The sequence below is a fragment of the Gymnodraco acuticeps genome, unplaced genomic scaffold, assembly GCF_902827175.1.
Source record: "Gymnodraco acuticeps unplaced genomic scaffold, fGymAcu1.1, whole genome shotgun sequence".
Classification (NCBI taxonomy): Eukaryota; Metazoa; Chordata; class Actinopteri; order Perciformes; family Bathydraconidae; genus Gymnodraco; species Gymnodraco acuticeps.
In genome coordinates, this window is record NW_022992344.1 from 1,668,862 (window position 1) to 1,696,131 (window position 27,270).

Sequence of the window (27,270 nt, forward strand, 5' to 3'; positions counted from 1 at the left end):
GGCTTTGGCAAATAAAATGGAAAAGCTCCAAAAGGAATGTCAATCAAAGGTTCACAAAATGAAAAGTGTGATTAAAACAATGAAGGATCTCATGCAAAGGGATGACAATGCCTCACAAACACAAACTCAACTTGAACATTTAATTCAACTGGTTAAAGAAACCTTCCTGTTACACAAGTCTGTCATTCCTCTTCTTCCTGCAGATGAACAGGAAAAACAAAATGTATGGTTTGCCAAGACACTGAAATACAATAATGGATTTATCGACGATGTCATGCAATGGCTTTCTGAAACTGGGAGTCAACCGAGCAGCACCATTGCACATGTTCCCTCAATTGAGATATCTGATGAACACCAGCAAAGTATGTCTCATGTTTCAAAACACTCTGGGAAAAATGTTGAAACTTCTGAAGCACAAGATGAAATAAAACCAAGCGACAGTGTTTCAAACATAGGAAGCATTGGGTCTTGCAAGCGGAGCTCTGCTGGAACCAGATCCAGTGTTTCAACTACATCATCATGCATCAAAGCTGAGGCTGACATGGCCGCTCTCATGGCACGACAAATGTTATTAAAAGACAAGCATGCATTGGATGAACAAGAGGAAGAGCTCAGGAAAAAGAAGGAAGAGCTCAGGAAACAGAGGGAGCAACTGGAAATGGAAGTGGAAATAGCCGCATCAAGGGCTAAAATGAATGTGCTAAGATGCTCTGGAAGGTCTCGTGGTTCAAGTAACACATCTGTGAGTCCCAATGGCATGCATTCTTATTTGGAAAAGGGACGAAAGGAAGCCACACTCAGTGCTGGAGCAAAAACATTTGTGCCTGACACAAACAGGCCTACAGGTGGCCAGACTGATGCACAGTTTTCGCACAGACAACATGAAGTAGAATATGGACATCTGCAACGTCAAGCCACAAGAAGCTCAGAGGCCAATATACATCAAAGTTCAACACAATCACATCCACAGTTACAGCACCAAAGCAATCACCCAGCAGCACTGGCACCAAGCAGCAGTGCTCAGAATCCTTTAATTAATGTCTTAGAAAGACAAAATGAAATAACATCCATGTTGGTTCAGCAACAGTCTCTTTCTTCTCTGCCTAAAAGAGAAATTCAGATTTTTGATGGCTCTCCGTTTCAATATCAAGCATTCATAAGAGCTTTTGAGCACAGCATTGAGGAGAAGACTCACAACCCTAAAGACTGCCTGTATTTTCTCGAACAGTACACCAGGGGGCAGCCTTTGGAGCTTGTCAGAAGCTGTCAGCATATGGCCCATGACAGAGGATATGCCAAAGCAAAGGCTTTGCTACAGGAGCATGTTGGTAATGCACAGAAAATTGTTTCAGTTTACATGGAAAAGGCTCTTTCATGGCAGCCAATAAGAGTAGAAGATGTGCGAGCTCTGCAAGCTTACGGTCTCTTTCTGAGAGGATGCTGCAATGTCATGGAAGAGTGTGAATACATGTGTGAGTTGAACATGCCTAGCAATATGCTAGCCATCATAAAAAAGTTGCCCTACAAATATAGGGACAAATGGAGAACTCTGGCCTATGACTTACAGAAAAGGCAGGGCCGGAGAGCTACATTCATGGATATTGTTAACTTCATTGAAAGACAGGTGGATATTGTGAGCGATCCACTGTTTGGAGATCTACAGGATACTCCACCAGCAGCCAACAAAGATGTGAGGAAAGCTAAGTGTGAACCTCGTTCAAGGATGAGGTGAAGCAGCTTTGTTACTATTACGACAGCGGAAAAGAAAGTGGAACCTGGAATAAGAATGAAGGAGAGAGGCTCACTAGATACAAGTTTTTGCCTGTTTTGTGGAGGTGGACATACACTGGATCTGTGTTTTCAACTGGAAAGAAAGGCTCATAGTGAGAAAATCACTTTCTTGAGGGAACATGGTGCGTGTTTTGGATGCTTGTGTATTGGGCACATGAGTAAAGACTGCAGGAAACGCCTCTTGTGCAAAGTATGCAGTCTGAAGCACCCAAGCATACTTCATATCTATCAGAAAGAGAAAGAAACTGACACAATGCAAGCTAAAGGAAAAGCTATAAGCAGTGCTCTGATCTCCGTTCAGTCCAGTGGTCTTACAGGGGCCGGTGAGCCAGATTGTACTCTCTTCATAGTGCCTATTCAAGTAAAGTCTAAGAAGGGACATGAAACAATCATAACATATGCCTTCCTGGATCCTGGGAGCTCAGCATCATTCTGCACGGAGCGGCTGATGAACAAACTGAATCTCAGGGGAAGAAGAACAGACATTCTCCTTCGGACAATGGTCCAGGAGAAAATAGTTGGAAGTCACATTGTTTCTGACCTGCATGTGGCTGGATTAGACAGCAGTCATTATTGTGAGCTGCCTGACACCTACACCCAGAAAACTATGCCAGTTCATCGAGGCAACATTCCTCGGCAGAAAGACCTTCAGAGATGGCCACACCTGAAACATGTAATGATTACTGAGATTGATTCAGATGTGGACCTGTTGATTGGGACTAATGTTCCTAAGGCACTGGACCCATGGGAAGTTATTCGGAGTGTAGACGGGGGCCCATATGCAGTCAAAACTATGCTGGGTTGGACTGTCAATGGACCTCTCAGAGGAGACAGGAGTAGTGAAATTACTTGTGGACAGCCAGATGTCACTGTCAATAGGATATCTGTTGCAAACCTTGAAGATCTGTGGAAGCAGCAGCTAAAGGCTGATTTCCCTGAATGCAGTCAGGATGAGCAGATGGGACCGTCAAGAGAGGACTGTCACTTTATGGAGTATGTCACAAAGTCTGCTAAGTTGATGGATGGCCATTACTGTATTGGCTTACCTTTAAGGAAAAGGGATGTTAGTATTCCAAACAACAGGAGAGTAGCAGAACAACGTACACTGAGCCTCAAGAGAAGGTTTGATAAAGATGCTTCATTTCATACTGATTACACCGCTTTCATGAATGACATCCTTTCAAAGGGCTATGCAGAGAAAGTGCTAGTTGTGGATCTGGAACGCAGTGACGGCAGGGTATGGTATATACCACACCATGGTGTATACCACCCAAAGAAGAAAAAGATCAGGGTCGTATTTGACTGTGCAGCTACATTCCAGGGAACATCGCTGAATGCGCAGCTCCTACAGGGACCAGATCTTACCAGCACACTGGTTGGAGTCATGACAAGATTCAGAAAGGAACCTGTTGTACTCATGGCAGACATTGAAGCCATGTTCCATCAGGTTCGAGTACCAGCTGAGGATTCGGATCTGTTGAGGTTTCTCTGGTGGCCAATTGGAGATCATCATCAGAACTTAGAAGAGCACAGAATGGTTGCACATCTGTTTGGAGCTACATCGTCGCCAAGTTGTGTTAGTTTTGCCGTTAGAAAGTGTGCAGAGGACCATCGGGAGCAGTTCAGCCCCAAAGCAATCAACACTGTCCTGCACAATTTCTATGTTGATGATTGTCTAACATCTGTGGTCTCAGAGGAGGAGGCAGTGGCACTCTATCATGACCTTTGTGCACTTTGTGCTCAAGGGGGCTTTCATCTCACAAAGTGGATTAGCAACAGACGTACCATGCTTGCTGCTATACCTTCGATGGAGAGAGCGAAAGAAGTTAAGGATCTGGACTTGGATAATGACACACTCCCTGTGGAAAGAGCATTGGGCGTACAGTGGTGTGTTGAGTCAGATGTCTTTAAGTTCAAGATCATGATCAAGGACAAAGCCATAACCAGAAGAGGGATCCTTTCCATGGTCAGCTCAATATTTGACCCATTAGGAATATTGGCACCTGTGGTCCGATCAGCCAAGATGATTCTTCAAGACTTGTGCAGAAGAAAACTTGGTTGGGATGATATTATACCAGCCTCAGCTGCACAAGAGTGAAAAAGTTGGCTGAAGGAGCTCTGCAATCTCGAAGAGTTTAAAGTTGACAGATGCCTAAAACCGGTGGATTTTGGGGAAGTGACCTCTGCTCAGCTACACCACTTCGCAGATGCAAGCGAAGACGGCTATGGAACAGTGACTTATTACATAACATCAAAGGACAAGTGCACTGTGTCTTCATTATGGGAAAAGCTAGAGTGGCCCCATTGAAACCAATAACCATCCCTCGAATGGAATTGATGGTTGCCGTGGTTGCAAGTCGTATGGACAAGATGTGTAGGAAGGAGCTGCAAATGCAACTTAAAGACTCCATCTTTTGGACTGATAGTACTTCTGTACTGAAGTACATCAGTAATGAGACCTTAAGGTTTCGAACCTTCGTCGCAAACAGGGTTTCAAAAATACGCAGCGTATCAAATCCATCTCAGTGGAGATATGTTCCCACTGCAAGCAATCCTGCCGACTGGGCTTCCAGGGGAGTCAAAGTGGAAACGCTCCTGAAAGATGACACATGGGTGTCTGGACCTCAGTTTCTCACTGGACCTGAAGAACAGTGGCCTGGGAACCCTGATGGCTCTGAAATGGCACCAGAAGACCCTGAGGTCAAGATAAGTCTGAATGTGAACACTGTGCAGGTTGAAAAAGAGATGGATGCTGTAACCCGATTGATCAATCACTTCTCTTCTTGGATCCACCTGAAGAAGACAGTTGGTTGGATCCTTAGGTTGAAAAACCTGCTGTTGTGCCTTAGTCGGAAGAGGAAGCAATTGAGTCTGACTCTTGCTCAGTCTGGCTTGAATAAGGAACAACAAGACCGAGAGATAAAAAAAAGGAAATGCAGACTATCAAGGCTCAGGTGGTCTCTGGTTTTCTTTCTATTGAGGACCTCCGAAAAGCTGAGAAAGAAATTATCTGCTTTTGCCAAAGAAAAAGGTTTCCTGATGAAATCAAAGGCTTGCAAAAGGGAGAATGTGTGAAAAGGACTAGTCACATCTACAAGCTCAACCCAGTACTTGAAGATGGTGTTCTGAGAGTGGGAGGACGTCTCAGTAGAGCAGCAATGCCTGAAGAATCTAAACATCCTGCTATATTGGCAAAAGATCTTCACATTTCTGACATAATTCTACGGCAAGTACACCAAGATGTGGGACACGGTGGTCGTAACCACATGCTATCTAGCCTGCGACAAAGATACTGGATTCCTGGTGCTAGTGTGGCTATAAGGAAAACCCTGTCAAAATGTATCGTTTTGTCGGCGACTAAATGGAGCTCCAGGAATGCAGCAGATGGCAGATTTACCTCGAGACAGAGTTTCTCCAGATGAACCTCCATTCACTCGTGTTGGAGTTGACTATTTTGGACCTTTTGAGGTCAAGCGAGGAAGGAGTACAGTTAAAAAGTATGGTGTTCTTTTCACATGCTTAACAGTAAGAGCCATCCACATCGAAGTAGCTTCATCCTTGGATACAGATTCCTTTGTTAATGCTCTTCGACGCTTCATCGCAAGACGTGGACAAGTATTGGAATTACGCTCAGATAATGGAACCAACTTCGTCGGAGCTGAGCGTGAATTGAGAGAGGCAATAGAAAGGTTGAATATTGCTAAAATCAACAACACCCTCCTTCAGAAAGGAATAAAGTGGACTTACAATCCCCCTACTGGATCCCATCATGGAGGAGTATGGGAAAGGTTGATCAGATCTGTGAGGAAGGTTCTGAATTCCAGCCTGAAGGCACAGAACCTTGATGAAGAGTGTCTTCACACGGTTCTTTGTGAAGCTGAATCCATCATCAACAGCCGTCCCATAACGAGAGCATCCACAGATCCCAATGACTTGGAAGCACTAACCCCTAACCATCTTTTGCTGCTAAAAACCAAGCCATCTTTTCCACCTGGACTGTTTCATAAAGAGGACATATATGTTCGTCGAAAATGGAAACAAGTTCAGTACATCTCAGACTTGTTTTGGAAACGATGGATTAAGGAGTACTTGCCTCTACTCCAGGAACGACAGAAGTGGTCAAATGTCAAGCGCAACTTCATACCAGGAGATATTGTGCTCATAGTCGATGACTCAGCACCTCGCAATTCATGGCTTACAGGAAGGATTGTACAAACCATTCCAGACAGAAGAGGACTTGTACGTCAGGTGCGAGTGAAGACAACAACTAGGCCTATCACAACTAGGCCTATCACAAAGATCTGCCTTCTACAGGAAGCAGAAGAGCCGTGAGGAAATTAGTGAACTTCATAGACCTTGACATTGACGTTTTTTCCGACTTTTTATTAAGTGATAGTAAAGATCACTCCTTCATAGGCTAACAAACTATATATTTTTTATTTTATTTTCTATTTTTGCCTAAAGAAGAAAAGGACACTTTAACAAAGGACGTTTTTATCCTTAAAAGTATTTTCCTTGATTGTCTCCTACATCATTTTTCAGTTGTGTAATTATTATGTTGATATAATTAGGGGCCGGAATTTAGGAGCCACATATGAAGCCATTTCTGTGTTTGTTACGATACATGTTTTTTGAGTCACTATAAGGTGGTGGGCGTGTCATTGGATTTGTGTGGTGACGTTTGTGCTTATATCCGGTTGCTTTTACCGCACACTTTGTAATAGATGGGGGAGTGAGCTAGAGAAGGACAATTTTTGTTGAACGCACGCACGCACGCACGCATGCACGCATATAAGGATATACGTATATGGATATGGAATATTGCATTTTTGCTTTGGAAATAAAAGGTCAAACGCATACTGTGTTGGAAAGACTGAGTTTTTGCGCGTCCACAGTGTTTTTTCTCTTGTTTAGTCCCTCGCAGCACTTTGTTTAAGATTACTGCCGCAATAGTAAGTTAAAACCCAATACTCACATTTATTAGTGATTCCTCCGCTCACTGCTGCTTTTAAATCCACTCTGCTGGGGAGACCTGAAGCCATTTCATTTGAAAAAAACTCCCTCTTCCCTGCGCGCATTGCACCCTGGGATATGGTAGGCCGCGGAGTGTACATCAGATGTATCCTTCAAATTGGGGAAAAGTAGGCTACATTCGTGGGCAGCATTCGGAGGAGTCTCGTCTTTTAAAAAAAATTGGGACAGCCTTCTTTCGGCGGAAGTGACGTAAGCGGTCTACGAATGCACCCTTCGAAGGATACAACCCCTGAATTGAGACACGGGGTCCTTCTCACTTCGGTTAAATGGATTCCTTGCGTCCCTCACTTGCGTTGTTTCCCTGTGACTAGTCCCTCCCACCAGGGAAGCATGGAGAGACGCAAGGAAACCACGAGAAGCAGGAGAGGTTTCTCAATACTCAAATGTCCCCTCCTCGACTCCTATCCTCGAGACTTGGTGCCGCCCACAGGAGATGCGAGCGGAGGACTGAGGAGGGGAACCGAGGAGAGAGGAGGGGAAGCAGCAGGCGGTTAGAGAAATGAGAACCCCTCTCCTCTGAGCGGTCATTTTAAAGAGATGTCCATTAGTGATGACAGGAGGCACAGCAGCCCTCTGTCTGATGGACAGATGTGTTCATGACGACTTATATATTTACTTTTAATTCATTGACAGTGCGGTATAATGAGACAATAACAGGCTACAGATGCTGACATATACACACACACATATATTTATATAAATATACACAATTTCAGAATCAAACAAGTATGAGAGCACTCTCATAATAACGTAACACAATCAGAGACTGGATATATCCCCCCCTCTCTCTGGTCGCTGAAATGGGGAATTGAAATTACGGGCCAAAAGTTGTATTTACAAGTATTAAAAGTAAGCATATAGCATAGGACACCAAACCAACTGAGACCCGTCTGTCCGCCACATACACTGTACAACACACACACCTAGCTCCTAAAGCATAATCAGGCTACAGCCGTTGTGTATTTTATTATGTGAAGCACTAAATGGTCTTAGAAAAATATCGACTCTTTGTTTGTAGATTTCTACTAAACTAAAGCATACAAATACAGAGTGTAATGTAGGCCTGTTATACTGAGTGATATATATTTTACACACTGCTCTGCTTTCTGCACGGACCTCACAGCTGTTCTCTCTGGAAACATCGAGACGCGATGAAAGCAGTTTCTAAAATAATATCCAGGGGATGCATGCAGAGCTGTCATTGGCTGAGATAAGTCCGGCCGTGCGTCACGCCTCCACCGTTCCCGGAAATGCATCCAGAGAGCCTCCTCGATGCTCGATGCTCGGTCCTCGAAGTGCATTTAGAGAAATGAGATGTCCTTCAACATGGCGCGCTGAAATTCATTTCCAGGTCACTACCGGAGGACCGAGGAGTCGAGGAGGGGAAATTGGAGTATTGAGAAACCTCTAGGGAAATGAGTTTTAAGAGCAATGGGACGTCCTTTCCTCCGGGGCGTCACGTGAAGCGACGTCCGTTTGTGATGACATTGCACAGCTGATCGTCTGACAGCAGCTCTGTCCCCGTTATTTTCACAAACACCCTAACTAACTCTGTTAGTACACATTTACTGACACAAACATTTGTATCATCTGTTGTAGACCCAAATAAATAAAATCAAATAAGAACTCATTCTCAAAAAAGATAAACGCCATTCTTAAAATGTAAACGAACATTAGTTGGATTAATATTGATCAGAGTGCACAATAGAAATAAAATAATTGAGAGAAGAAAAAGAGATATGTTATCTATCAAAACCCAGTTAGATTAACATTCATTGGATTGCATACTTTGTTTGTTTGTGTGGATATGTAGCACATTAACATTTTAATAGCACTTAATGACTGACTGAATGGAAATGACAATAAATGAAAATGTAAAACGAAAAAAGCGATCATGAAAATGTTTCCAAAAAATGAATACAATTATTTTTGACCACTTTGTTGTTCAGATATATCACATATTTGTAACTAAATGATACATTAATTGAAACAAAACACGGTATAAACTGAGGAGTGACTCCCGTGAGGTTCATGTATTTTCTTCACTCCGCTGGGAAACTGCTCTCATGTCAAGAAGCATCAGATCAGTGCATGCACTGCATCGTCCAATCAGTGAGCGATACACAGTAAGGGGGCGGGGCGAGTGTCTGAGGATTTCATCGAAGGATGGTCTGGTGGTTCCTCGATTATAGCTCCTCCGTTATCGCTCCTCGCTCCTCCGGCAAAAATAAGGCCATTGGGACGCTACTCAAGATGGCGCAGACAAATCAACTTCCGGTGAGACCGAGACCGAGGAGCGAGGAAATGAAAAATAAGAGAAGTGAGAAAGGGCCACGGCCAGTGACACTGGCTGCTGTCAGATGATCAGCGTCATCACAAACGGACGTCGCTTCACGTGACGCTCCGGAGGAAAGGACGTCCCATTGCTCTTAAAACTAATTTCCCTGCTTCTCGTGGTTTCCTTGGGCCCTTCTCACTTCGGTTAAATGGATTCCTTGCGTCCCTCACTTGCGTAGTTTCCCTGAGACTAGTCCCTCCCACCAGGGAAGCAGTGGCGGTTCTAGACCAATTTGACTGGGGGGGCCACTGGGGGGCCAGTTATTTTCTGAGGGGGGCACAATAAATGCAGGACGAAAAAGATAACTAGACAGTATGAAGTAATTGCGCATAAGAAAACAATGCAATACAGTTATTGGTATTTGTTTCAGTACACTTATTTATTTCAGATAGATCTTATAGTTATTACTGTTAGCTTCAGCTTAAGTTATAGTGCAATGTTTGCACTAACACCATATTTATATAAAAATAAAGGCAATGAACAGTTACATCTCTACTTTACATAAGGGTGTCTGCACAATCTCACATTACAGCAACAAAATCCTGCGGTGTTTGGCAAACTGAGTACCAGAAAATATACATTTAAAAAAAAAAAAAAAAAAAAACTTTTCATTGTGAGGGGGGCCACAGGGGGGTCAGAGGTCAGTGTTAGGGGGGCACTGGCCCTCCCTGACCCCCCCCCCCCCCTAGAACAGCCCCTGCAGGGAAGCATGGAGAGATGCAAGGAAACCACGAGAAGCAGGGAAATTAGTTTTAAGAGCAATGGGACATCCTTTCCTCCGGAGCGTCACGTGAAGCGACGTCCGTTTGTGATGACGCTGCACAGCTGATCGTCTGACAGCAGCCAGCTCCAAGCCCCCAGGAAGTGCGCAGGAGTCTGATGAGAATATTCGTTGTGGCCAAACGGCGGTACTACACTTCCTTTAAGTTGCTGGGCCCGGAAACACTTTTTCCCATTGACTTACATGGGGAAAGAGTGGTCTGTAACTCGTTGGATAATTTTTTTAAAACTAAATAAACTACCCAGTATGAACATTTGTATAGCCCTTATTAAAAACATTCGTTCTTCAAGTTGTAAAAATGTGCTAATAACGTTATTCTGAGAGTTATTTCCCTCTGCATTATGAACGTGCATCTAACCCACGGGACCGCGCCGCTCGGCACATTCATGTTACGTGTTCAGCACTACATGCGTTTGTCTTTACCCATGGATGCACCATAAGAACGGACCCATATCGCCTTACTGCCATCCCACGGAGCTGTAATAATGGATGTATTGCACATGTTTGCTGTAATTCATCATTTGTAAAATATTATACTACATGGGCTGTATGATTAAATCTTGTACCGTAAATGTTGTATTAAATAAAGTTAATATTACCGACGTTAGATTAACGTCCCTGTAGCTTATTATTGCACTAAGAAGCTTATTGCACTGTGTATATATATATATACAGTGCAATAATTATTTCATGCTAAATGAAGCTCTGTTGGGTATCACTAGATCCTGTTACAGCGTAATATAAGTACATAACGATTGATGTGCACATTAGCATAATTACTAGCTAGCCGCTAGCTGCTAACTGCCACCTCGTTAATATCAAATCCATCATAATAACAAACCATTACCATGCTCAGGGCCGCCCCTCCCTACAGGCCAATCACGCAGGCTGAATGAGCCCCGCCTTGCGCAGGGGCCCCCGCCCAGAGGGCCTCAGCTGCTGTGCGCAGTTCTCCGCACACACCCCGCAAGAGTGAGAGTGAGAGGTGACAAGGGGAGCACGTCTGTAACCCGACACCGTTGCAATGAATCAACATCTGACCAATCGCGGCTTTGATACGGCCACTAGTGCAGGTAAAGAGATGTCGGTGAAAAGACAGTTTCAGTCCAGCGCAAGCAAGAGGGGAAAAAAACAAAACATGAAGAAACTAGAGCATCACTCGAAGGTGGGTTATTGTATGAGTCAAATGTACAACTTGCGAATGTTGTATTCAAATTGCCAATTGCCATTAAAACATCAGCTGCAATTCACGACATGAAGAAGGCAGTCTCTGCAGCATATAGGCTAATGGAGATGCATGTTATTTCCAGCATTTTTTATTTAACATTCATTTAAGTATGTTATGCCTTTTATCTGCTAATGTACAGGAGGAAGAGTGATAAACTGTCTGTCTAGTTGGCTTACATAACAGTTAAAGTTTACAGCCTAAAACACATGGAGCATTTTTCCCCCTTTTATTCATTTTTATGTCAATTTGCACATTTCATGGTGATGCTCAGCCTCTCCCCTTAACTCCTAACAGTCATCATCATGTCAACCACAACACAGAGAAATACTGATAGAAATGTGTGTGTAGTTGTTGATACCTTGCTGACAGAGGGAACTACATTTGAATACAGATTTAAGAAATATATGTTTTGTCTTGACTATTACAACTATAATACAATACAATAATATAGTATTTATATTATTGAATTGATTATGATTATTATTATTAGTAGAAGTAGTTTATTTGCATTAATTATATTGTAATCTTTTTGAGGCTAGTATTTGGCAGGAAATGCAGACGCACCTGTAAACGCATACTGAACGACATACATGCACATTTACCATTTACCTCACTGTATAAAAAAGTAACTGTGTTGATAATAATAATAAACAGGAATTATATTTGCAAAGTAGCCTACTTTGTTTCCAAAAATAATTTGTTGTACTCCTGTCGGTGGGGGGGGGGGGGGGGCTCATCTCACAATGTCGCTTGGGGCCCCAAGTTGGCCAGGGGCGTCCCTGACCATGCTGGCATGAACGCACGGTGCTGTTACGTGTACGCCAATTGACGTGCTTGATGTGAACGAGCATTTTGGTTAAAGTTGCGCATGCGCTATGAGCGCACATACGGGTACTTCTCAGGCATGCCGGGTAATCTGTGACGTGACGTAATCTGTCCTCACACTCAAATAGTGCCTGCTTGCACTTAGATTTGCTCTGCTTCTGCTCAAACTGTACGCTTGCACTCAGATATATTGCTGCTTACAGATTTCCTGTGTTCCAGTTTAAAACCTCCTCGCACTCAGGCTGTTTCTGTGCGCTCGTGAAATTTCTGCTCTCAGATTTATTCTGTGCACGCTCAAAACTTTTGTGCAACAATCCTGTCAAAATACCTCAACCAATAGGAGGCCAGGTGTCCTTGCGGGTGCGTTCACTTTACTGATTACAGCGTCCCGTAAGGGCGGTTACTCTTTGGTTTATAAACTCCCGCCCTCCACGGCTTTGATAATGTCTTCTGGCCAATCAGAATCAAGATAACGACGTGGTGTTGTTGCAGGAAGTCCCGACGGAGAATACTTTTGCCGTACATCGATACAACATTACGTGTTGATAGAAAATAATATGATGCAGTACAGTACTATTACGTCTGGGTCTCTGTGTTTCATTAAAGCTTGACTCTGTGTGTGTGCGGAACGAGCCATTTTGTGTGCGCGAGCGAGAGAGAGAGCGCACCGGTACTGGAGATTGTTGTTGTTAGCTTCTGGTGCTAGCGAGCTACGCTAACGGATATAAGGAGTTTTTTCAACAACAAAGTGGAGGAGAGTCCTCTCCTGTCAGACTGAGAGACTCAGTGAACTAAAGGACTCTCTCATTGTTATCTCAGTGGGTCTCAAACGTTTTGGTTACCATTAATGTAAACAATTATTTCCGAGGCACACGTTTATATGATCATTATAGTTATACAAAAATAAGAGAATAAATGAAAAACAGGTATGAAATACTATATGACAGTAAAAAAAGAATAAAGTTTAAAAGGGTGATTTGTAAAATATCCATAAAGAAAAAGTAAATCTGTTAACAGTTCTGTGTTGAGAGATGTATCCATAGATCTCTCATGTTGCTCTCAAAGTGCACCAGATTGATGCATTTAACTTCAATATTTAAAAATAAATCTTCCCGGGGGAGCTTGCCCCCAGACCCCCCTGTGTGAGGTACACACACCACCTGTAAAAAATAGCACTTTACCCCTGCTTACACCTATATGCCGTGAGCTGATTATCGTGCCTTCATTGTAACAATCTCGGGTACACTGTGTATTTGCGTGGGGATTGTTGCAGTAGAAAATTCAACTGTAGCGCCCGGTACATTAATGGGAAACCCTAAATGTTTGAGCACCCTCTATGAAACGTCAAGCTACCCCACAGCACCCCCAAAAGAGATCTCTGGCGCCGCCACTGAGCCTGACTATTTGTGTTGGGGGGGGCCCGCCTTTTTTTTCTCCAAAGGGGGGGCCTGACAGAAAAAGTTTGAGAACCACTGGGTTAGCCCTACAGTACCATAGGTTACCCAACAAAAATACTCTGGAGCCGCAACTGCCGACCCGTATTGCGCACGCGCAGATCTAAGATCCAGTAGAAATTATAAAAAGTAAAAGTCTGCTGCTTATTGTTCTACTAGGCCAAAATAGAGTCAAAGAGTATATGAGAGTGAGAGTGTGTTAATTAATATATTTGGCAGTTTGGAGTAAGTCTGTAGATTTGTTTGTGTGTGTGTTTCATGTATAGGCCTCTCACGATAATTAATTTTGTTGGATACATTTTCCCGGAAATTATTGCGATAAACGATAATATTGTCAGCACCGTTGTATGACCATTTTATACCACTGACATAATGATAATATATAATAATAATTCAAGTACATCCTTTCAAACTGCTAGTTACATCCTCATGTAAATGGAAATCGTACTCGTACTTATCGTACGATAAGTCAATTAATTGCTTATTGCTTATTACAGGCACACAATAAAACAGTGGAAACAAAGATGTGTTTGACTTTCATTAGTGAATTAAACTGTGTGCCCTTTATAGTCTGTGTCCAATATTGTGTATTTGTATATATTGTATATATATCCTATATATATGCTAAGGTCCCGCTGCTGACACGATAGCAGTCATTTCGTGCACATATGTGTAATTAAACCCATCATATCAAAATCTCACTCCAGCCAGGTACCCAAAGTTGGCAACCCTGACCATATATGTTCGGGGTACCATATGTGTTCGGGGTCCGTCTCTTACCAATGACGTCAATGACGTCACGCTTTGTGATTTTACGATTTCCCCGCAGGCTAGGCAGTCAAGAATATTCTAATTAGCTTCGGCTTGATGTGGAGATGTTATTTGATGTGTCTTTTGTCCCCCAACTCCTCTCCAAAGTTGAGATATGTAATAAAATACTCAGGGGAGTTTCCTGAATGTTCATGCCGAAAGCCAAGCACTAGGCCCTGGGTAAATTAAGAGGCTGATCTGGGGCACTTTTGTCCACTTTCCCTGGTGCTAGAAACTCAAGTCAGAAATCCCTGGAATCGTCTCAGAGAGTAGATGATCAGTGGGGCCTTGTTTTTACTGAAACATTATGTTTCGATGTATATTTTGAAAATGCTAACCGCTAGCCGCAAAGCTAGCATCGCAGCCACTGCTCCGTTTTCGGAGAATTTGCACACGTTTTTCACAAACATGTTCACACGCTAGGAGTATTGGAGTACTTCCATTCGATTTGTCTTGGTCTGTAGATGTGATTTGATGTGTCGTGTGTCCCCCAAAAATAACAATCGACAGTGTTACATAATTATGTAAATAACCCAATTTGTGTTCTGTGAAACAGAAAAGGATTTTACATTGTTTTTGTTACTTTCGTTGCAGTGTCTTAAATGTAATTTAGGTTAACTTCCTGTTTGAAGTTGTTGCTATGGAAACAACATGACGGAGAAAAAAGTAATATCTTCTACATATAATAACGGACAAAGTAAAGAATTAAGTGTAGGCTATGTTTAAATGTTCGGAATTTGACCGTGTATGAGACGGCCCCCGAACACATATGGTACCCCGAACACATATGGTACCGACACCGGCCCGGCTAAAATAACTGGATGGCCTACCTGCCTGTCAGTCTTCCATCCGTGCACAAACTTATCTCGTGCCCTCATTGGTCATGTGCGCGTTCGTGTGTGTTGGAGGAGGGGCTCTGTAAGGAAGTAGCAGATTTTTTCCGGCTGTGTATTTTCTAATTCTAGCAATATGGTCTAGCTGCGGCCGCGGACAGTACACGACACTACACGACACGCCCACCTGACACGACAGTGGCTGAGAAGGTTCTAGCTGCGGCTGCGAAAGTTGTACTTCCAAATGTGGTCAGAAGAGAGCACGCCCAACACGTGAGACGCTGACCCAAGGATATGGGAGACATGGAGACATGGAGGTTTACAGACAACAGACAACAAACAATATGGCGCACCGAGTACAGGGGCCTATACTACGAAGCTGGTTCAACCTAACCTGGATATGTTTGAGTTAGCCGGTTGGCCTAATCCAAAACATACACGCTCTCGCTAAACTGTACTACGACGCTGGTTATCAAGTGGATCGCTCAAGCTAGCCGTGTCCTATCTAGTTAGGTGCGTGTTCACATGAAAGGGGTGGTATTTGGAGCATTCGACCAATCACAAACATGGAGAAGCGTACTGACAGCGCAGCGTCATACTTCCTGAATGAAAAGTGAACTTTAATACTAGTCAAAAATGAAGAAGTTAAACTTTAAACATCCATGACTTAAACACTTTATCCAGGATAAAAGCCACATAGCTGCACCTGCAAGGTGAATACAGCTGGTAAAAGAAAAAGTGTTTGAATGCGTATTAACAGGTTTATGATATCACTGCCCCGTCTAAAACACGATCTGACTTTAATTACATTTGTCTCGAGTGTTTCGTCAACTTAATGTGTTGCTTAAAATAATACTTCTGCATACAGTATGTGACACTGTGAGTGTTGCACGGCCAGATACGGCTCAGCTGACTCAGATAAGAAAATATATGATACATTATGAAGTGATATGCCGCGGACTGTACTTAATGTTACTCTGATCCGGTTACTTATGTTGTGGCAGATATTTAAGTAAGCTTTCTTAACGCTAATGTTATAATGGTCAGATTGCTCTGAAGATGGGAGGTGATATTCTATTAATGTTCACGTTCACACGCAGTCGGTGATTTTTGCCGGCCGTCTTTCCTGCGACGGCAGCTATTCTGTATTTCCTTTCTCCTGTAATATGACTTGATCGCTTGAAACTCCGCACACTGAGCTCTGATTGGTCAGCAGGCAGTTGAGCTCTTACCCCCTAATCCCACCAGGAGCGTCTGCGCTGCGTTGCGCTGCGGCTGCAGCGTTTTTAGCGATCGCGACCACTCTAGTCAATGGGTGCTATTCCACCAGACACGCTGCGCCGCGGCTCGAAGCGTCCCAGAAGCTCCTCGCCGCAAGGAATTTCTAAAATATAGGATGAATCCTATTTTTGACGCGGCGCGGCGCAGGCAGGAAGTGGAATGTTCATCCAAAAACTGCGAGGCTGCACACACGACGCTCCGCTTCCGCAACGTTTTGAAACGCGCCTGGTGGGTTAGGACGCAGGAGGAGGTCGCAGCGCGGCGCAGACGCTTCCAGTGGGATCAGGGGGTTAGCCTGCAACCTAACCTGGTCCCGACCAGGTTAGCCGCTAAGCATAAGTTACCATGGAGATCTAGCCTGCTAAAAAGAGAACCAGCTTCGTAGGACCGGAAAGCCGGAGTTTTCCCTGAATTTAGCCGGCTAAGTGAAAATCCTGCTTCGTAGTATACCCCCCAGGTAACGTATTGTGGTTTTAGATATAATTACATACTATTTAGGTTCTCGTTTGTTTGTCGATGTGGCTGTTTAGCGCAGTGTAATTGTGTTTATTTTGCTGATTTGTATTTTAAATATTAAATGTAAAGGAATGGAATACATATATACAGTGCTGGAATTGGGCCGGTACTCACCGGTACGCAGTACCGGCACTTCTGGTTCTGACCCATGGAGTACCGGCACTTCTTGCTCAGTACCGGCATGCTGGCGGTACTCCGGTACTCATGCACCGTGCCAGTACTCAACACTCTCCCGCCGTTCTTATTATACATCCATATATATATATACAGCCGCCCGGTACTCAGTAGATGCGTCATGAGGTGCCGAACGGACATTCTCATCGCTCTAACCGCTGGAGTTTCACAGCGGCTGTCAGCTGTTTACTCCTGTCATTCAAACAGAACGTGCTGGAGAGGGGGCGGGGCTTATCTTCTCCATGTAAATACTGTGGTGGAAACGACTATGTCAAAATTAACCTATTTGACCGTGATTTAATAGTAATACACGTTTCAAAATAATAATAATAATAATAATGCCGAAGTAACAACATACTGAAAACTGTTAGTAAAACCATGTTTTAATGCTTTACAATTTACATACCTAGATGCACGTGTGTTGTGTTTATGCAGTGCAACTCCCACCCATTGGGTGGCTATGTAGAGTGATAGAACAGAGCAGGCACGCCCCCGAGAGAAGGAAAGCAAGTCACGTCACAAATTAGCATTTCTAAAATGTTAGCGTGGATTAATAAAAGTGCAAAAAGACAGCGGTTGTCGCCGGAAGAAACTTAAAATACAGAGAATGCTGTGCCTGTGTTGGAAATTGTGTCTGATGGGGAGCTTTCTTTGGTTGATCCTCCTGCTCCAAGTTCTAGTGCATTAGCATTAGCACTAGCTCCGCCGCCTCCTCCAGAGCCTCTAACGTTAGCTGCTGCTGGCGCAACTGCCACCACCAACACCGGGCAAAGCGATGCACCTGACTGCTGGACAACGGACCAGGTGCAATATTTTTGCAAGACCAATGCATGGCTCCTTCTTAAAGATAAGAAGCTAGGATGTCGGATATGCAGAGATGTCAAATCTTTGGGAATACACACTGGACAAGGACTGAAACTGTCAACTGAATGGGGTGAGTGTGCAGTGTCTCATTTCGGTGTTGACAAGGGCAAACAACAAGCTAGCCTGAGAAAAAAAATCAAAGAACATAAAGAATCACAAGCCCATGTAAAAGCTGCTGACATCCTTACATCTGCTTCACGTGAAACTATTCAACATCAAGTGCAGTCTATGCATAAATCTGAATTAGACACCACTATCAGAGTTTTTCGAACGGCATATACAATTGGCAAACATAGCCGGCCATTCACAGACATGCCAATTGATTTCAATGTACAGAAACTGAATGGGCTGAACGTGGGCAGGGTTTTGCACTCCAATAAAACCTGTGGCGAAATCATCGACCACATAGCTCATGAGCTGAAGAAAAAAATGGCAAAAGACATTACAGAAAACCAAAGAAAACTCTGTGTTTTGGTCGATGAATCTACCACTATTAGTGGTAAAACGGTGCTTGTTGTGTGTCTACGCTCAGCATTAGCTGATGTTGAGCCCGAAACGTTTTTTTGGGAGCTGATCGAGTTGGATGGAACAACGGCTGATGACATCACAAAGGCGTTAATGGAGTGTCTTGGAAGAGATTTTAACGAGGACTTTTTAGGTCAGTGTTTCGTTTCTTTTGCATGTGATGGGGCTTCAGTCATGCTAGGGAAGAGAACAGGCGTTGCTACCCAGTTGTGTAGTAAATTCCCAAGCCTGTTTGTGTGGCACTGCTCCAATCATCGTCTAGAGCTGGCAGTTGGGGATGTGGTCAAGGAGGTCTCAGGGCTCAATCATTTCCAGATCTTTTTTGACAAACTCTATTCCTTGTTCCATGCCTCCCCAAAAATCAGAGGCAGTTAGCGCAGTGTGCGCAAGCAGTCGGACAGCGTCTCCTGGTGATAGGGCGTGTTTTGTCCATCCGCTGGGTGGCTTCAAGTGAAAGGAGCGTCAGAGCAGTCTGGGAAAAACTACCGAGTGCTTCATGATCACTTCACAAATGCTGCAAACGACACGAGCAGGGATTCCAGAGACAGAGCAAAGTACAAGGGCCTGGATGATGTGCTCACATCTGCAACGTTTGTCAGCAATCTGGGACTGATGTACGATGCGCTCACAGAGCTCAGCGACCTCTCTCGGCAACTCCAAAAAAGAGAGATGACGCTGCCTACAGCAGATAGGCTCTTAACTCGAGAAATACGAGTTTTTGAATCCATGGTCACCATGCCTGGCCCACACATGACTACAGTTCATACAGCTCTAGCTGAGAAGTCCTTCAAGGGTGTTGCCCTGCGTGAGAATGGCAGGCTTGTACAGATTCATGCAGGTCAGTTTTTCCACAGTATGGTAGAGAATCTGAGACACAGAATGACTTCCACAACCTCCTCTCATGTCAGCACAAGAGAAATCCCATTACATGGCCGGGAGGCCCGGGACAATCAGCTAATCCAGGACATGAAAGTTATCCATCCTGGAAGTTGGCCTGAAGAGGAGTTAGACGTACATTATGGGGACCTAGAGGTGCTACGTTTGTGCGAAGTGCTGAAAGTGGACAGAAGAGAGACTGTTCAGGGCTTTCGCGAATACAAGGAAACCAGGGCATTCCGTACACCTGCTGCCATGGAGCCTCTACTGAAAGCAGTCCGAACCATCGCTGTCTCCACTAGTGAGTGTGAGCGGGCATTCAGCTGCATGAACGATATCCTTACTGCAAAAAGGAATGCTCTCTCTGTCAGCCGACTGTCCAGCCTGGTTTTCATTAAATGTAATGGACCATCACTAGGACAGTTCAATCCGGAACAGTATGTGAGGTCCTGGCTGGCAAAGGGAAGGAGAAGTGCTGATGAAAGAGCCTGTCCAGCTCCAGCCCCTGATACTGATGTCCCCAAGGCCTTCTGGAGCCTTTTCTAACAATGTGAAGTATATTGCAAAGCAGCTCACCCAGTGAGAAGACTTTTGGCATAATGTGCCGATTTGTACAGATCCTGGAGATAGAAGGACTTCAGACCAACCAGGGAGTTATCTGATCAGCTTGGTGTTCAATGTAACTCTTTACCATGGCTCAGACTTTGTTACTTGCAGTTACAGTTTCTCATTTTAGATTGTGCACATTTTGCATTTGTTTTTACATGTTCTTTGTTCATGCTCTTTATCATTTTTCTGAGTTGGAAAGTTAGATTGCATCATAGTTTACTTTATACATATTTGTATTCTTCAGTGGTGAAGTATATTGCAAAGCAGCTCAGCCATGTGAGAAGACTTTTGGCACTTTTTCGTTTTCTGAGTTGGAAAGTTAGATTGCATTCAAAATGTACAGAAATACTTAATTTTGTTAAAGCTTTTTATAAAAAATGCTTCTGACCAGAGCTTTGTTTCCTTGTCATTAATGTTGAACACCACCAGAGGGCCTCTCACCTGAAAGGTCTCTGCTTCATGTGTCTTCAGCAGAAGATCTAGACTTTGATTGCTATATTTTCAGTTAATATTGACCTTACTGAGCTTTAGCCATATCCGCTGCCTATCATAAAAAATGTTAAGTACAGTGAACCTTTCTAAAATATACAGTAGTAAAGAGACAAACCCACCAGCATTATAGTAGCCAAATTCTTGTTTGTGGGCTGTATATATAAAATTGACTTGAAAAAGTTGCTGATTTTAGAGTACTGGCACCTTTTTCATTCCAATTCAAGCACTGCATATATATACTGTATATATATATCTTAGCTTGACATGCTCGACGTTCAGTTAGCATATATGCTAACTGAACATGCTCGTTCAGTTAGCATGTCAAGCTAAGATATATGTATATATCTTAGCTTGACAGATGGAACAATGCATGTACTCTAATTTTTACAAGAATCTGATTTTGTGTAAGTTTTAAATATTAATTGAAGGTGTCTTTCACATTTGAATGTTTTTTATTTAAAACATGTATTAGCTGCTATACTGTAGACATGTAAATATTAGGGCCGGGACTCGATTAAAAAAATTAATCTAATTAATTAGAGGCTTTGTAATTAATTAATCGAAATTAATCGCATTTTTAATCGCATATAAATATTTGACCTGAGAACAGTGAGAAGCAATTTTTTTCACATGGATTTTAGTATACCATTAGGCGCATTCACACCGCAGTACTTTTCCCACAAAGGTTCATGAGAACTTAGTTCATGAGAACAAATGAAGCCGCTGACGTCACTTCTTCTTCTTCTGCTTTGGGTTTACTGGCAGGCCGCAAACCACTTCACGGCGTATACTGCCGCCCAAAGTCCCCGGCCGGAAGTCCCCGGAGTTGGGGACTGCCTTCAGTAGAAGCTGCTGGGAGTCCCAGCAGCTTCTACTGAAGCCCTCCGAGTAAATCGCCAGAACGCCGAGACCTCCTCATCTCCACCGCTCCCATGTTTTATTTTGTGTTGCCATAAATTAGTCTCTCTGCGTTTCTGCGCTGGGCTAATGCTAATAATGCTAATGCGAGGATAATAAAATGGCGGCTTCACCAAACTTTTTGGGAGTTTTACGGGGCGTGGTTTGCAATCCGCCCAGCCAATCAGAAATATAGCTCTTTTCTCACAAAAGAGCCGTACGAAAGTCCCTGCTCTCTAGCAGCTCTCTGCTCTCTAGCAGGGACTTTCGTGGGGGTAAAAAGGTTCTCATGAACTAATTTTAGTACCGGCTCTTTTTGGTGTGAACCATAGACTGTATGGTGTGAACGCGATAAAAGAGGCTAACGTCCACGCTAGCTTCCACGCTAGCTGCTATATGTTTTGCATTGAGGTGATACTTGAGGCTTGATGTGCTGCGGTGATATGCGAATTCCTTTTTGCATAATTTGCACACAACCGTGCTCTTATCAACGCTTCCATCCGTCCGTTTTTTAAAACAACATTTCCCACTGTTGTTCACTGTGGTTTGTTGTTGTCTGAAGTCATGAACGTTAGTTGGTGCTCCAGTATAATCGGTACGCCTGAAACTCATCCAGTGAGAAACGTTCCGCGGTGCAAAAATAAGTGCGATTAAAATGCGTTAATTTTTGTGTAATTAATTAATCTTAATTAACGCGTTAAAGTCCCGGCCCTAGTAAATATGTATAATTATATTATTATTTTAAGTGTGGTTTAAAGTTAAATGGTAGTTATTGGGTAGAGCCAAGTAACCCAGGTGGATGCAATCAGGTAATTAGGACAGAGCCTCTGTTTTTAGATGGGGTTTGTGGCCATGCTGTAGGCCTGACATTTAAACTAGCTGAAGGGCTTTCTGTTCGAACCACAGTCAAATCTAGAGGTTGTTTTGTGCATAACATATCAACCAAAGAGTAGAGCTGGCTGAATCAGATGGAGTTACACTTTTTTATTTTTTTTCAACAAGATATCAAGACACAAAATGTGCTCTACCAAATGGTGGCGATGGCAGTTAAAGGGTTACCTTCTGAAAGTGAGGAAGTATGACCAGCTTTGACCCATAGGATTATACAGGCCAGTCCATTGCTGCTTGTTTAAGGAGTTAACTATTTCCAATATTAAAGTCACTTAAATTGTATTCTATTTTATTCACCTATAGACAAACAACACAACACTCCGTGATGGAGCACGCCCAGAGCTCAACAAATTGGACTCGGACACCTTCCAGTGTCCATTTTGTGAAAGGACCGGGTCACACCCTGGTCTGATGGCTCATTTGCAGAGCCACCAGAGGTCTCTTGTGAAATATGGAGGTAAGTAAATCTATAATTCTATATGATCATTGTATACTTCATCACATTACATGTTACTTGTTAGATGTGTTTAACGCCTCACTCATGTGTTATTTCTGTGCCCCAGGACATCCTTGGTGTAAATACATTTTGAAATAGAAATTGAACATTAAAAATTAGATTTATATTCAGGTTATGAATTGTTAATAATGCTCGAATAGTATCCTTATTTGGGGTAGGCACAATATGAGCATAATCACGCATTAAATCTTGCAAAAATTCATTTTATAGGCAAAAATATTATTGTTGGTGACATGATTATTTATTGCTCTCGCACAAACACCTTGTTTCAAATAGCATATTTACAAGAAATTCATTTTGGTTTGTTTCTAGAATCCTCTAAACCACTTTGTCTTTTTTTAGGTTATAATGTTTATAAATGCTATCTCAAATGTGTGGCCAGCAGCCATTATCACTGTGGCTTTTGCCCAACAATCATTGGGAGAAAGGAGATGTTCTTTAGTCATTTAAAAATTGCTGCACCGAACATACAACTACGTTGGCGGCGGCCCCAGCAACCACAACGACTCCTCCAGTGATGGCCCCGACGGCCGCTCCAGTGATGGCTCAGACGGCCGCTCCAGTGAGAGCTCTGGCTGCTGCAGCAACATGGCACAATATTTCCACAGCCCCCAAAATTGATGTCAAAGCGCTAAACCACAACATGTTGTTTTTGTAGCCTACAACTAAAAAGGAAAAACCTACAAATGCACATACAAAGGCACCACTCATCCAAAACATCGGACATCACAGCAAATTGCCACCTAAAATCACAGTGCATAGATAAAAAAACTTTTTGCAGTTTCCAGGACCTTTAAGGGTCCTGTGCCGTGTATTCATGTCCAAAAATCTAACTTGGGTATCACCTGTCAGTTGGAAACGTGCAACAGGGCATATGACTATGCACGGAGAAGTGGGCTAGTCGGGTTTGACTGCGTCCATGTCCAGTCCTTGACGTACAGCCCTCTGGCCACCAATTCACCTATTGTTCACGATGAAGGGATTCTCACAGACATGGTAGTGGGTTACTACTCCTAAAACACATACTACATAGAACTTATGGTACATGCAACATTTGTTTTGTGTGGTACTGTGTCATTCTGAATCGAGCCTGGATCATTTTTGGAGGGGTTAAACCGTGCATGTCAAAATAATGGTTGACTGTCTGATGCCCCTGGACTCTGACAAGGACCACTCCTATAACAGGAGGCCTTACAGCTTCCTTCCTAAAGAGTCGGTTAGTGAATGGACACATTAAAGTGTACAACCCCTGATGCATGTGATTTTATAATATTACATATGACTTCTTTATACCATCTTGTCTTATCAGTGAGATGGAACTTTGTTCTCATGACCTCACCAAGAACATGAGTGAGGAAGCGCACCAAAGGCTGAAGGACTTGTGAAAGATTCCGAGGAGTTTTTAAATAGGCTTTAAACGCCTGCAGGTCAATATTTTTTTAAGTTGATTTTTTTTAAGTTGATTTTCCACATGATGTTCTGTTCAATAAATGTTCATTTAGGAAAACGGTATCAGTGTCTTCTTTTATATACATCACAGTGAATGCTGAACTTGCCGGACCATATACTGTAGTTGAAAGTACACAATGAAACACTGGCTTGCTTGTATCAAATCAATACAATTCCCACATGCCCTACCCCGGAACCTGCGGTCTTCAGACTTTGGCCCCCCGCACCAACCTGCGATCCTTCGGGGACAGAGCCTTCAGTATGGCAGCCCCCACTCTCTGGAACGCTCTCCCTGCGGAGATCTGCAACATCCCCACGCTTGACGCCTTCAAAAGGGCCCTCAAGTCCCATCTGTCCGCCAAGGCCTTTGGCCCCAAATCTATTTGTTGTTTTGTCTGACTGCCTTTTGTTATGTTTGTTTCTACTCCTGTTCTTCTTTTTAAACGACCTTGGGTCTCATGAAAGGCGCTATATAAATCCAAGTATCCAATTATTATTAATACATCATTGGAACGGTAAGAATCTCAGCTACAACACTGACTAAAGCCTTTCCATCTCCAGTATGCCTACATGACAAGCATTTTTATAATATACAGTAAACATATCTTTGACTTATTGCAAAATTATAAAATAAAATTCACCCCTGCTGTCATTCTGGCTTTCACTGTTCAAATGAGATGTCAACCATCAAAATGGGATAAGGAGTTCTCAAACTGATAGGTTATTAATGTATTTGCCTAATAGTTGCTTAAAATGCTACAATAACATTTGCAATTCGTTTTTAATCTGCCATGTACGGTCTCTCAGACACCGTAGTGTCGTATCAGGTGGGCGTGTCGTGTAGTGTCGTCAATTCGCTTTTAATCTGCCATGTACGGTAGTGCCTCTCAGCCACCGTAGGGCATGGATGTATAATAAGAACTGGATACAGCGTAGGAGGCGGGGCCTCATTCATTCCTATGAGAGCTGCTCATTAGCGCATGATGATAAAATGGCCCACCTTTTGAGAGAGTGAAACGTCACAGATTACCCAGCATGCCTGAGAAGTACCCGTATGTGCGCTCATAGAGCATGCGCAACTTTAACCAAAATGCTCGTTCACATCAAGCACGTCAATTTGCGTACACGTAACAGCACCGCGCGTTCATGACAGCATGGTAATGGTTGTTGTTATCATGGATTTGATATGAACGAGGCGGCAGTTAGCAGCTAGCGGCTAGCTAGTAATGATGCTAATGTACACATCAATCGTTATGTACTTATATTACGCTGTAACAGGATCTAGTGATATCCAAGCAACAGAGCTTCATTTAGCATTAAATAATTATTGCTCTGTATATATATATATTTATATAGGCCTACAGTGCAATAAGCTTCTTAGTGCAATACGAAGCTACAGGGACGTTAATAATGTCGGTAATATTAACTTTATTTAATACAACATTTACGGTACAAGATTTAATCATACAGCCCATGTAGTATGATAATGAATTACAGCAAACATGTGCAATATATCCATTATTACAGCTCCGTGGGAAGGCAGTAAGACGATATGGGTCCGTTCCCATTGTGCATCCATGGGTAAAGATAAACGCAACTCACATTGGTTCCTCATACAGCCAGTGGCGACTGGTCATTAGGGGCAGGTGGGGCACAGCCCCACCTAGTGTCAGCAGAAAGTATTAAAAGTAATGATTACAAAAAAATGCAAAAAATAAATTAAAAAATATATAAAATATATTTTAAGATCATGTTTAATCATCTGATTCGTCTGTACATTGCTGTTTTAGTCTGTGTTCTTCTAATTAGTGTCTACAGTGTGTGCCTATTGAGCTGTTTAGAGCCATGTGGGACAAAACCCGATCCTGCCCCTCCCTCTCCCTGTTTAAGTCAATAACTGTAAAAACTACACTGCGCATGCTCAGAGTATTGTCCTATTTAATGTGTGTGGCAAAAAAATAATGACCATAGGGGCATAGTGCTGCCATCCCCACCATACGTCATCTCACATAATTCAGAGCTGATTGGCTGTAAGTACGTGTGCCGCGAAAAGTGTGGTGAGTGAAGAGGAGGAGAGAGAGCTGCAGTGAGGCGTCCTACAACCCGGAAATAAACTGCGCATGGCTTCCCTCCACAAAAAAGCAATGATATTTCTCCATAGGATTTTAGAAAATAGCTCCAAATAAGATCTGTGGGAAACAAACCTGTTAGATAAATGCACGTTTTGTTCAGCCGGATAATATCCACATGTCTACCCTACTTTTATAATTTTCGAATCATAAATCTATTGATTAGATCAGATTTATGATAGACTTTTGAAACTACAAGAACATAAGGAGGACTTTTACAAAAAAGTAATAGAGATTTTTGTCCAGAAGGATAGGCAAATGGACTTCATCTTCATGTCAAGGTAAGACTGCAATTTTACCACCGCCATGAAAATGGGATCTTACTAAGAGAGAACAATTCAATATTTAAATGATACAATTACATTTTTTGGGTATCCTTTTGTTGAACTGTCTGTTTAAAATTAATTGAAGCATCAGACAAAAAAAGCTTTTGAAAATAATATTATATTTTGATTTAGGTCAAAATATAATATTTGTAAACCTGAAGAGTCAGAGCCTCACCAGCCATGAACCTCACTGCAGAAGCTTATATATAGACATCTAAGTTTTTTGTGCCCCACCACTTTTGTACATATAAAAACGCCACTGCTCACTGCAGAAGCTTATATATAGACATCTAAGTTTTTTGTGCCCCACCACTTTTGTACATATAAAAACGCCACTGCATACAGCATCTCTGTAAACTACGTGTATTCACTGAATTTCACTCTCTGCCTTTAACGGCTCGTTGTAGCTCCAATAGCTTCAGTCCCCACCCTCCCTGTGAGCACAGTGTGCTCTGATTGGTCGGGACACGTAACATGAACGTGCCGGGCGGCGCGGTCCCGTGGGCTAGATGCGCGTTCATAATGCAGAGGGAAATAACTCACAGAATAACGTTATTAGCACATTATTACAACTTGAGGAACGAATGTTTTTAATAAGGGCTATACAAACGTTCATACTGGGTAGTTTAT